A 12757-nucleotide genomic window follows, 5' to 3' on the forward strand; every position below is an offset into this window, starting at 1 on the left:
TAGATGAAATGTAAACTAAATGGTCAAAGTTTAAAAGTTGAGGAGCAGGGAGCCTTAGGGGTGGAAGTTTCTAACCAATGCATTGTCTTATTAATTAACAAGTCTGAGAGTCAGCAACTTTAATGCCTTATTAACAAATATATGAGAAAATTCTCTTTCCTCTACCGTACCAGAGTAAACATGCAAGTTCCCCGTGTACATTAGATGATCCCGCTGGATAGAACCTCAGGCACCCTGAGTTTGATTTCCGGTGTTTCCAGTTCCGACTTCCCTTTACATCATGTTCCCCTCACTTTTATACACTGTATTGATCTAAGTCTCTCACTGGAGCTGGAACTTCCTTAGCCTGTGGTTTGCTAGGACACATTGCTTGGTTCCCAGCAGTTATTTTTCTTCAGTAGCGTTCTCATGACCCCTAAACTATATGTGACTCCAGACCCACAGCAATGTGGTTGATTCTTAATTGCCCTCTGAAATGGCCTAGCAAGCCAATCAGTTCTACAATCTCGCTAAAAAAAGTCATAATTAGAATAAAACCGGACGGACGCCCTTGCATCGGACTACTTAGCACTGGACACAACAAAGGCAAACCAAGCCCAGTCTACCCTGCAAAGTTCTCCTCACTAACATCTGGGGACGTGTGCCAAAATTGGGAGAGCTGTCCCACAGACTTGTCAAGCAACAGCCTGACACAGCCATATTCACAGAATCATACCTTTCAGCCAAAGTCCCAGTCTCTTCCACCACCATCCCTGGGTATGTCCAGTCCCACCGGCAGGACAGACCCACCAGAGGTGGCGGTGCAGTGATATTGAGACAAGAGGGAGTGGCCCTGGGTGGTCCTCAACATTGACTCCGCACCCCATGAAATCTCATGGCATCAGGTCAAACATGGGCAAGGAAACCTCCTGCTGATTACCACAGAGAGACTGGGACTTGCACATTCCCCTCAAAGTCACACACCATCCCGACTTGGAAATATATCGCCGTTCCGTCATCGTCGCTGGGTCAAATCCTGGAACTCCCAACCTAACAGCACTGTGGGAGAACCTTCACCACACGCACTGCAGCGGTTCATGAAGGCGGCTCACCCAACACTTCCGCAAGGGCAATTAGGGATGGGCAATAAATGCTGGCCTCGTCAGCGACGCCCACATCCCATGAACGAACATAAAAAACTACGCTGCTTATTGTAAATTTGAATCCTGAAATCAAAGAAATTTACGGCACAGAAAGAGGCCATTCGGCCCATCGTGTCTGTGCTGCTCGACAAACAACTATCCTGCTTAATCCCTCTTTCCAGCTCTTGGTCTGTAGCCTTGTTGATTACGGCACTTCAAGTACATACCCACGTACTCATTAAATGCGATGAAGGTGTCCGCCTCTACCATCCTTTCAGACAGTGAGTTCCAGACCTCACAAACCTTGGGTGAAGGAATTTCTCCTCAGCTCCCCACTAATCCTCCTACCAATCACTTTAAATCTATGCCCCTGGTTACTATCCTCTCTGCTAAGGGAAATGTGTCCTTCCAATCCACACTAGGCCCCTCATAATTTTGTTCACCTCCATTAAATCTGCCCTCAGCCTCCCCTGTTCCAAAGAAAATAACCCCAGCCTATCCAATCGTTTCCCTGAGCTAGACTTTTACAGTCCAGGCAACATCCTTGTAAATCTTTCTTGCCTTGTATAAAATGTCTGCTATTTGAAAGTCGTGATATTGATCAAAGTCTGCGTTAAGTTTTCTTGCCATTTGTGATCTATTACCTGACACTTTAAATGTTGCCGACCTTTAACTGTAGCTCACAGTGTCTGAACAGTCACTGCTATCATTCGCCTTTTATATATCTTCTTGTGCTCCATCTCCTCAACAACACGAGCTGATCACAGCAATGTTTCCTTCAAATGGAATCTCATTGTGAAAAATGCACAATTTCAAAGCGAAGCATCATATGCAAGATTGGTAGGAGATGCGACTGGAGGGAATGGGTCTGGGGCAGTGAGAACTTCTCTTGAGCATTAAGATATTCAGTATCCGAAGAAGCTGGGAGATGAGGTCGTTGTGTCTATTTATCCAGGTATCTGCAAAATCCATCGTCTCTCAATGCGCAGCATCATTCTTCCCCTCTCCTGCTTTCCAGTTAAGGTTTTTTTCTCTTTAAGTCGCAGTATTTGCTTTGAACATCTATTTCACCGGCATCTGGAGGAGCAGAGGAAGCTGGAGATAAAGTAGTGACAGAAACAGAAGGAGATGGCAGGTGATGGCAGAATCTTGTGTGTGTCAGTTGCTTCAAGTGAGACATGACAGTCCTGCGTTGCCTTGCACCTTTCCCAGGAGCTGCACTGATTCGGTGCGTGCGTTTTGGAAATGGAAACAGTTCCACCAGCAGCTTGTGGTAATATTTCCCCTCACTGTCCATTTCATGTCCCTGCCGACCCGCACTTGGTGCTGTCGTTGTCTGAACGAGTCTTTCATGTTCTAACAGTAAATTCCATTTTGTGCGAGCAACTTGTCTGGGGCGAAAGTGACGTGAGTTTCAAAGGGACAAGTCGGAAAGGCAGCGTTGGTCTGCTTGCTTGAATGAAAATTGCAGCAGATTCGCTGGTGGTCCAGTGCTGAGGACTCGGTGCTCTCACCGCCGCGCCACCATGTTTGATTCCCGATCAGGGAACTTGACTTTCCTGGTGTTGTGCAGAATAGCACCAACCAAATTCCCCCGACTGAGCGCAAAGCTCGCTCCTGATCAACATTAGCAATTTCACCGCTCCTGCCTGAACAGCCAGCAGCCCATCATTCTTCAATTTTACAACCCATAAGAGCGATACACAATGCACCTTCTTGCCTTCTGTAAAATACCTCCTGTTCGAAAGTCGTGCTGTTGATCAAAGTCTACATGAAATGTTCTTGCCATTTCTGTCATGATTTCGAAAAGATCTGCTGCCTGAGACTTTAAATGTTGAAGAACTTTTAACTGTAGATCACAGTGTCCGAACAGTCACTGTTATCATTAGCCTTTTGTGTATCTTCTTTTACTCCATTTCCTGAACAACACCAGCTGATCACAGCATCGTTTTCTTCAAATTGAATCCCAGTGTGAAAAAATGCATAATTTCAAAGCTAAGCAACGTGTGCAAGATTGGAAGGAGAGTGCCAGTGGAGATAATTGGCTTGGATCAGTGATCTCTTGAGCATTAAGACATTCATTATCTGAAAGAAGCACGGAGATGATATTTTTGTCTCTATTTATCAGTGTGGAAAATAAGCAGGGAGTTGAGATCCTTTTGTCCATTCATCCTGCTATCTACAAAATCCTTCGCCTCTCAATGCCCAGCATCTTTCTTTCCAACTCCTTGCTCTGCAGGGAAGTCTTGGTTTCATTAATTCTCCGTGTTTGCAGCAAACATCTAATTCACCTGGCAGATCTGGCCTTGTCTTCCAGTTATCATACGTGCCATCGTGCTGACATCATGTTAGCAACTCAAGGTAAGCTGACTTATGTTCATGGAATGCATTCGAGCCTGTTTTCTAGATCAATATGTCGAGGAACTAACAAGGGAACAGGCTATTTTAGATCTAGTATTGTGTAATGAGACAGGGTTAATCAGTAATCTTATCGTAAATGATCCCATGGGGAAGAGTGATCATAATATGATAGAATTTCAGATTGAGTTTGAGAATGATGTCGTCAAGTCCGAAACTAGGGTCTTAAATTTAAACAACACCAATAACGGAGTTATGAGGGGTGAGTTGGCTGAGACGGTTTGTGAAATTAGATTAAAAATATGATGGTAGATAATCAATGGCGAACATTTAAATAAATAATTCATAATTTCTCAACAAAATTACATTCGCTTGAGGATTAAAAACACCACCGGAAAAGTGGAGAAATTAATAATGGAATTCGGGTAAAAGAGGCTGATATTTTTCCCCAAAAGAGTCGTAAGCCTGAGGATTAGGAGGGTTTTGGAAATCAGCAAAGGATGACCAAGAAATTGCTAAAATGGGAGAATATAGATAGAGGATAAACCAGCAGGAAATGTAAAAATGAATTGTAAGAGCTTCTACAAGGGAATTAGGGGTTACGGGACCGGGCAGGAAATTGGACATGAATTTAGATTTGAGGTTAGGATCAGATAAGCCATGATCTTATTGAATGGCGGAGCAGGCTCGAGGGGCCGATTGGCCTACTCCTGCTCCTATTTCTTATGTTATTATGTTCTTAAGAATGTTTAAAGGAAGAGATTAGCGTATGTAAACATGGGTCCTTGGAGACAGAGACAGGAGAATTTATATTGGAGAATAAGGAAATGGCAGAGACGTTAAACAAGTATTTTGTATCTGTCGTCATAGTAGAAGACACAAAAATCATACCAGAACTATTGGGGAACCAAAGTTCTAATGAGAGTGAGGAACCTAAAGCAATTAAGATTAGTAATGAAAAAGTACTGGAGGAATTAATGGGACTAAAAGCTGACAAATTCATTGGCCCTGGTGGCCTACATCCAGGGTTTTAAAAGAGGTGGCTGCAGAGATAGTGGATGCATTGGTTTTATCTTCCAGAGTTCCCATGATTCTGGAAAGGTCCCCATGGATTGGAAGGTATCACAAGTAACCCCGCTATTCAAGAAAGGAGGGAGAGAGGAAACAGCGAACGACAAGCCATTTAGCCTGACAATAGTAGGAGGGAAATTGTTAGAATCTATTACTGGGGACTTGATAACAGGACACTTAGAAAATCATAACATGATTAGGCACATGCAACACGGTTTTGTGAAAGGGAAATCGTGTTTGACTACTCTGTTAGAGGTTATGAGGGTGTGGATAGCAGGGTAGATAAGGGAGAACCAGTGGATATAGAATATTTGGATTTTCAAAAGGTAATCGATAAGGTGCCACACAAAAGTTTGTTAGACAAGATTAGGGCTCATGGGATAGTGGGTAATATATTAACATGGATTGAGGATTTGTTGATGTACATAAAATAGAAAGTCAGAATAAACAGGTCATTTTCGGGTTGGCAGGTTGTAACTAGTGGGGTGCCGTGAATATCAGTGCTTGGGCCTCAGATATTTACAATCTATATTAATGACTTAGATGAGGGGACCGAGTGTAATGTATCCAAGTTTGCTGACGATACAAAACTAGGTGGGAAAGTAAGCTGTGAGGAGGACGCAAAGAGGATGCAAAGTGATACAGACAGGTTAAGTGAGTGGGCGAGAAGTTGGCAGATGAATTATAACGTGGGGAAATGTGAGGTTATTCACTTTGGTAGGAAGAATTGAAAAGCAGAATATCTTTTCAAAGGTGAGAGACTGCGAAATGTTGGTATTCAGAGGGATTTGTGTGTCCTTGCACACGGATCACAGAAAGTTAACATGCAGGTGCAGCAAGCAATTAGAAAAGCAAATGGTATGTTGCCCTTTATTGCGAGGTGGTTGGATTGCAAAGATAAGGAAGCCTTGCTGTAATTATATAGGGTTTGGTGAGACCGCATCTGGAGTACTGTGTACAGTTTTGATCTCCTTACCTGCGGAACGATACACTTGCCTTCGAGTGGGTGTAACAAAGGTTCACTCGATTGATTCCTGGGATGAGAGGGTTGTCTTGTGAGGAGAGATTGAGTAGAGTGGGCTATATTCTCTGCAGTTTTCAATAATCAGGTGATCTCATTGAAACATATAAAATTCTTAGAGGGCTTGACAGGGTAGATGCTGGGATGCTGTTTCCCCTTGCTGGAGAGTCTAGAGCTCATGGTGATAATCTCAAGATAAGGGGCCGGCCATTCAGTACAGAGATGAGGAATAATTTATTCACTGAGAAGGTTGTGAACTGTTGGAATTCTCTACCCCAGAGGGCTGTGGATGCTGAGCCATTGAATAGATTCAAAACTGAGATGGAGAGAATGTTGGACACGAAGGAACTCAAGGGATATGGGGATGGGTCGGGAAAGTGGAGTTGAGGTCGAAGATCAGCGATTACCTTATCAAATTGGCGAATCAGGCTCGAGGGACTGTGTGGCCAACTCTTGCTCCTTTCGGTCCGCTGGAAAAGCAGATCTTGCCAGCTGTTTTAAAACTTTTAGCCTGAACAGGGACTTGAACCCTGGACCCTCAGATCACTACCGTCTTTAAAAGTCTGATGCTCTACCGACTGAGCTATCCAGGCTTGTTGCTGAATTAGTTTCCATCATACAGATTCATGGTCGGACTCAGAATTATCCCTGTCGATGTCCAATTCGGGTGAGGATCCCTTTTCTCCGATTTTCAGCAACGTGTTGAGGAGAATCCTTGTTTCTGTTGAACATGATGTCAGAAACATGGGCAGTGAACTCGTGATTTTGCAATTCTTCTTGTTTGTACAAAATGTCTTGTCATTCGTTAGCAGCAATTTTAAAAAAAACCACCTTACCCAATGGCTCAAAAGCCAAACTTTTTCCACATGGGAGCTGGAAAATGCCTCTCGACATTTCAGCCGATCAACAATTGAAAGCTGAATAATTTCACCCGTTACACCGTGACACCGGGCAGCAGATTTGCCTCCCGAATTTTCCCTACACGACACTTCAAACCGATCAATGCCTGCTTCACGGAAAGAAGAATCGTGTTTTTGGTTCTTTAGATTTAAAGATGTCGTGCCGGCCGCTTTCCCATTTCAGCTGTCGCCAATTGCCCCCTCTCCCTCCCATAAACAAATAAACTCTCACCTGCTATTGCAAGACGGGAGGCCAGAGGAGCCTCAGTGCCCACATGGGGACATGAAGAAGTCGATGCGTTATGGAACCGGTTGTACCTTGAACTCTGGTCAAAATGTTTGGAAGGTTCAACTATTGACATGGCGCTGGAGCTCACAACCTCGGCATTTCTCGAGGGTAGAATTATTGTAGAAATGACGCGCGCTGACCGATTGCGCCACTGGAGCCGCGCACGGTCTGTGTCACCAGTGCTCCCATCAAACAGCTTCATCCTCGGTCTCTCAATTATCGCTTCGTGATCTTTCCCACACAGAAGCCTCCAACCAAGAGGCGATTCGTTTAACATCCGCAGCGACATTTAAAAGCCGTGGCATCTGAAACAAAACCCCAGACGATAAGAACTTTTAATTATATTATTATTATTAACTTAAGGACAATTATTTTCATGCTACTTTGAGGATTTGGGGAAATTGGGAGCAGAAACTAAGAAACTCTCTCTGGGCTGTCGTTGATTGAAGAGATGGGCGTTATTTCATTTGGAAACCGAGACTCGGAACTTTCTGATGGAGAAGAGTGACAGAAGATTGTGGTTAGTGGCCGTTGCCGGGGAGATCTCGAGGAGAGGGAGAAAAGTCAAAGTCACAGCTGTGACAGCTCAAGTGCTCCGCTTATGTGTAATATTTAAAAAGTAATGTACAGTACAGGGCAAACCGATTTAGTGTCGGTTATCAAAAATACTAAAAGACATGGGGTCAAAGGCGGATTTGTGAAGAGGGAACGGATTTAACCGCCAGACCGAAATCATTCCCCATGAATCTGAAGCGTCTTGGGGAAAACGGCAGTGCGAACTGTGATGTTCGTGTCATGACTTGAAAGACCCTCCAATTACCGACAGTATCTTTGAACCAGTTGTGCAGCAAAACCGCGATTGAAGCCGCTTTGCATTCGTCAAACGTGTAGGTGACGATATTGGGGTTGATCAGGGTCGATTTCAATTATTTGAAATCTCACCATCTGACCCGAAGATTGATGGCAGAATCGAGTTTTTCCTGTAAGTCCTGAATTGAAGGGAAAGGCGCAACAAGCAGGTCGGAGAAATGAAGAGCAGAAAATGTGGATGAAACTTGCACGAGTGAAAATCCCTGTATGTTGAAAGTCTCAGTCCCCAGTGGTGGAGAGGATTGGGATTTCAAGCTGTCTCACAGCTCACACACACACCATTGGCTCATTTAATCACCTTCAACAACTCGATTACATCATCACTTAATCTTCTATACACAAGGAAATCCAAACCTTGTCCATGCAACCTGTTCGCATAATTTAAATATTTTAGCCCAGGTATCATTCTGGTCAATTCTGGTGAATCTGCACTGCACCCCCGCCAAAGCCAATATATCCTCCCTCAGGCGTGGTGTCCAGAACTGAATGCAGTACTCTAAATGTGGTCTCAGCAGAGTTTATGTAACTGTAACATTTTTTTTATTCGTTCATGGGATGTGGGCGTCGCTGGCAAGGCCGGCATTTATTGCCCATCCCTAATTGCCCTTGAGAAGGTGGTGGTGAGCCGCGTTCATGAATCGCTGCAGTCCGTGTGGTGACGGTTCTCCCACAGTGCTGTTAGGAAGGGAGTTCCAGGATTTTGACCTGGAGACGATGAAGGAATGGCGATATATTTCCAAGTCGGGATGGTGTGTGACTTGGAGGGGGACGTGCAGGTGGTGTTGTTCCCATGTGCCTGCTGCCCTTGTCCTTTTAGGTTGTAGAGGTCGCGGGTTTGGGAGGTGCTGTCGAAGAAGCCTTGGCGAGTTGCTGCAGTGCATCCTGTGGATGGTACACACTGCAGCCACAGTGCGTCGGTGGTGAAGGGAGTGAATGTTTAGGGTGGTGGATGGGGTGCCACTCAAGCGGCCTGCTTTGTCCTGGATTGTGTCGAGCTTCTTGAGTGTTGTTGGAGCTGCACTCATCCAGGCAAGTGGAGAGTATTCCATCACACAACTGACTTGTGCCTTGTAGATGGCTTTGGTGAGTGAGGAGGTCATTCACTCGCCGCAGAATACCCAGCCTCTGACCTGCTCTTGTAGCCACAGTATTTATGTGGATGGTCCAGTTAAGTTTCTGGTCAATGGTGATCCCCAGAATGTTGATTGTGTTGGATTCGGCGATGGTAATGCCGTTGAATGTCAAGGGGAGGTCGTTAGACTCTCTCTTGTTGGATATGGTCATTGCCTGGCACTTGTCTGGCGCGAATGTTACTTGCCATTATCAGCCCAAGCCTGCATATTGTTCAAGTCTTGCTGCATGCAGGCACGGACTGCTTCATTATCTGAGGGGTTGCGAATGGAACTGAACACTGTGCAAACATCAGCGAACATCCCCATTTCTGACCTTATGATTGAGGGAAGGTCATTGATGAAGCAGCTGAAGATGGTTGGGCCCAGGACACTGCCCTGAGGAACTCCTGCAGCAATGTCCTTTGGCTGAGATTATTGGCCTCCAACAACCGCCACCATCTTCCTTTTTGCTAAGTATGACTCCAGCCACTGGAGAGCTTTCCCCCTAATTCCCATTTATTTCAATTTTACTTGGGCTCCTTGATGCCACACTCGGTCAAATGCTAGCTTGATGTCAAAGACAGTCACTCTCACCTCACCTCTGGAATTCAGCTCTTTTGTCCATGTTTGGACCAAGGCTGTAATGTGCTCTGGAGCCGAGTGGTCCTGGCGGAACCCAAACTGAGCATCAGTGAGCAGGTTATTGGTGAGTAAGTGCCACTTGATAGCGCTGTCGATGACATCTTCCATCACTTTGCTGATGATTGAGAGTAGACTGATGGGGCGGTAATTGGCCGGATTGGATTTGTCCTGCTTTTTGTGGACAGGACATACCTGGGCAATTTTCCAATTTGTCGGGTAGATGCCAGTGTTGTAGCTGTACTGGAACAGTTGGGCTAGAGGCGCGGCTAGTTCTGGAGCACAAGTCTTCAGCACTACAGCCGGGATGTTGTCGGGGCCCACAGCCTTTGCTGTATCCAGTGCACTCAGCCGTTTCTTGATATCACGTGGAGTGAATCGAATTGGCTGAAAACTGGCTTCTGTGATGGTGGGGATATCCGGAGGAGGCGGAGATGGATCATCCACTCGGCACTTCTGGCTGAAGATGGTTGCAAACGCTTCAGCCTTGTCTTTTGCACTCCCGTGCTGAACTCCACCATCATTGAGGATGGGATTGTTTACAGAGCCTCCTCCTCCCGTTAGTTGTTTAATTGTCCACCACCATTCACGACTGGATGTGGCAGGACTGCACAACTTGGATCTGTTCCATTGTTTGTGGAATCGTTTAACTCTGTCTATATCATGTTGCTTCTGCTGTTCAGCATGCATATAACTTCCACCCTTTGTATTCCAGCTCCCTTGAGATAAAGGCCCACATTCCATTAGCCTTTTTAATTACTTTTGTACCTGTCCACTGATTTTTAGTGATTGCTGTACTTGGACCCCGAAATATCTCTGCTTCCCCACAGTTGCTTGCTTCTCTCCATTTAGAAAATGCTCTTAATGATCTTGCTTAGGTCCAAAGTGAATGACCTCACACTTTCCCATATTGAAAGTTTGAACACGCTGGGGGTCTTATCTATAGAAACGAGAAGGTTGAGGGTGACCTGATATAGTACTTTAAGATTATGCAAGATTTTGATAGGTCAGATGTAGATAAGGTGTATGTACTTTGGGGGTAGGGACTCCAAAACCTGGGGCTAATAATATAAGATAGTGTTTAATAAATGCAATATAACATTGAAGAGAGCCATATTTACGCAGAGAGTCGTTAGAATGTGCAACTCGCTACCACAAGTTGTAGCTAAGGCAAAAAGCATGGATGCATTTACGGGGAAGCTAAGTAAACACATGGAGGAGAAAGAACTATTCGGGTTTGCTCATAGGGTTAGATGAAGAGGAGTTGGAGGAGGCTCGTCTGCAGCATAAACACCGGCATAGTCTAGTTGGGCCGAATTGTCTGTTTCTGTGATGTACATTCTATGTAATTCTATGTAATCTCCATCTGCCACAGTTTTACCAACTCACTCAATCTATCAATTTCGCTTTGTAACTTCATGCTGCCATCGACATTACTCACTGTGCCACCTAACTTGTTGTCGTCGACAAACTTGGATATATGTCTCTCTATTTCTTCATTTGCCTCATTTATACATATGGTAAAAAGCTGATGCCCCGGTACCAATCCCTGGGGAACACCACAAATCACATCCTGTCAATTTGAGCGCAGATCCATTATCCCTACTCTCTGTCTCCTACCTCCTAACCAACTCCCTACCCATGTCAATAGGTTACTTTAATTTCCATGCGCTCTCATTGTTGTTAACACTCTCTTATGTGGTACCTTATCGAATGCCTCTTGAAGTCAATGTACATATAACACCCATAGACACTGCATTATCTACCACGTTATTTACATCTTCAAAATGTTCAGCTAGTTTTGTTACACTTGACTTACCCTTTACAAATCCATGCTGGCTCACTCTGATCAATTCATATTTATCCAAGTGCTCAGTCATTCTTTCCCTAATAACAGATACGGGGAACTTCCCCACAACAGGCATCAGACTAATAGGTTTATAATTTCCTACTTTATCTCTCCTCCCCTTCCTAAATAATGGAATGACATTGGCATTTTTTCAATCCATGGAACAAATCCTGAATCATGACACTATGAAAGATCATGACCAAAGCTTGTAAAATTTCCTCACTTACTCCTTTTAATCCCCTGTGGTGGTAACCATCAGATCCTGGAGATTTGTCTATCATCAGTCTCATTAGTTTCTTCATTACCATTATTTTACTTACACTGAATCGCTTTGATTTATTTCCAGTTTTCCTCGTGTCTCTGGTATATTATCCTCATCCTTTTCGAGTATTTAGCTGGTCTGCCATTTCCTGATTTTCAATTACAATATCATCGCCATTTGTCTTTAAGGGTCCCACATTACTCTTAGTCACCCTTCTTTCTCTTAATACACGTGTAAAAACCTTGAGACTTGTCCTTAATTTCCCTCACAAGTTTTTCTCGTTTTCCCTTTTTTCACCTCTTATGATTTTTTTAGTTTCAGCATCACAATAAACAACACTTCGCTGTGAAATTTGCTTAATTAGTTCTTCAGTGTCAGAGCGAGAATTGTCTGATCCTTTAGTTTATTTAATGTAACAAATAAACACAAGCACAAATATTCATCCGTGCATCAACGCACTGATGGATACACAAAGATAAACACAGCCTGAAACGCAGTCAGTATCTGGATTCACAAGTAAACGGGCAAGCGAAATAGACAAAGATAAAACAGTCTGAACCCCCAACAGAATGTGACGTATAGGTGAAAAGGATCTCAACTCCCTGCTTCTTTTCTGTACTGATAAATATGGACAAAAATCTCATCTCCGTGCTTTTTTCAGATAATGAATGTCTTAATGCTGAAGAGATCACTGATCCAAGCCAATTATCCCCAGTCGCACTCTCCTTCCAATCTTGCACGTGTTTGAAATTGTGCATTTTTTCACACTGGGATTCAATTTGAAGGAAACTATGCTGTGATCAGCAAGTGTTGTTAAGGAGATGGAGGCCAATGATTACAGTGACTGTTCGGACACTGTGAGCTTCAGTTAAAGGTCAGCAACATTTAAAGTGTTAGGGAGCAGAACTTTTCCAAATCTTGACACAAATGGCAAGAAAACTTAACGCAGACTTTGATCAATGTCACAACTTTCAAATAGCAGACATTTTATACGAAGCAAGAAATATTTACAAGGATGTTGCCTGGACTGTCGAATTTTAGCTAAGAGGAAAGATTGAATAGGCTGGAATTGTTTTCTTTGGAACTGAGGAGGCGAAAGGCAGATTTAATTAACGTGTACAAAATTATGAGGGGCCTGATCAGAGAGGTTAATAAACAGTGGTATAGATTTAAAGTGATTGGTAGAAGGATTAGTGGGGAGCTGAGGAGAAATTCTTTCACCCAAGGGTTGTGGTGTCTGGAACACACTGCCTGAAAGGGTGGTGG

At 44.0% G+C, this 12757-nt stretch overlaps 1 non-coding gene across 1 annotated transcript; it reads right to left on the bottom strand.

The window, feature by feature from the left end:
- Positions 1–6079: 6079 nt before the first annotated feature.
- trnak-uuu (transfer RNA lysine (anticodon UUU)) lies at positions 6080–6164 on the bottom strand. Its single transcript is given in 2 exon segments — positions 6080–6115; positions 6128–6164. It is a non-coding gene; the product is annotated as a tRNA-Lys (tRNA).
- Positions 6165–12757: the final 6593 nt, after the last annotated feature.

The sequence above is a fragment of the Heptranchias perlo genome, chromosome 20, assembly GCF_035084215.1.
Source record: "Heptranchias perlo isolate sHepPer1 chromosome 20, sHepPer1.hap1, whole genome shotgun sequence".
Taxonomy (NCBI): domain Eukaryota; kingdom Metazoa; phylum Chordata; class Chondrichthyes; order Hexanchiformes; family Hexanchidae; genus Heptranchias; species Heptranchias perlo.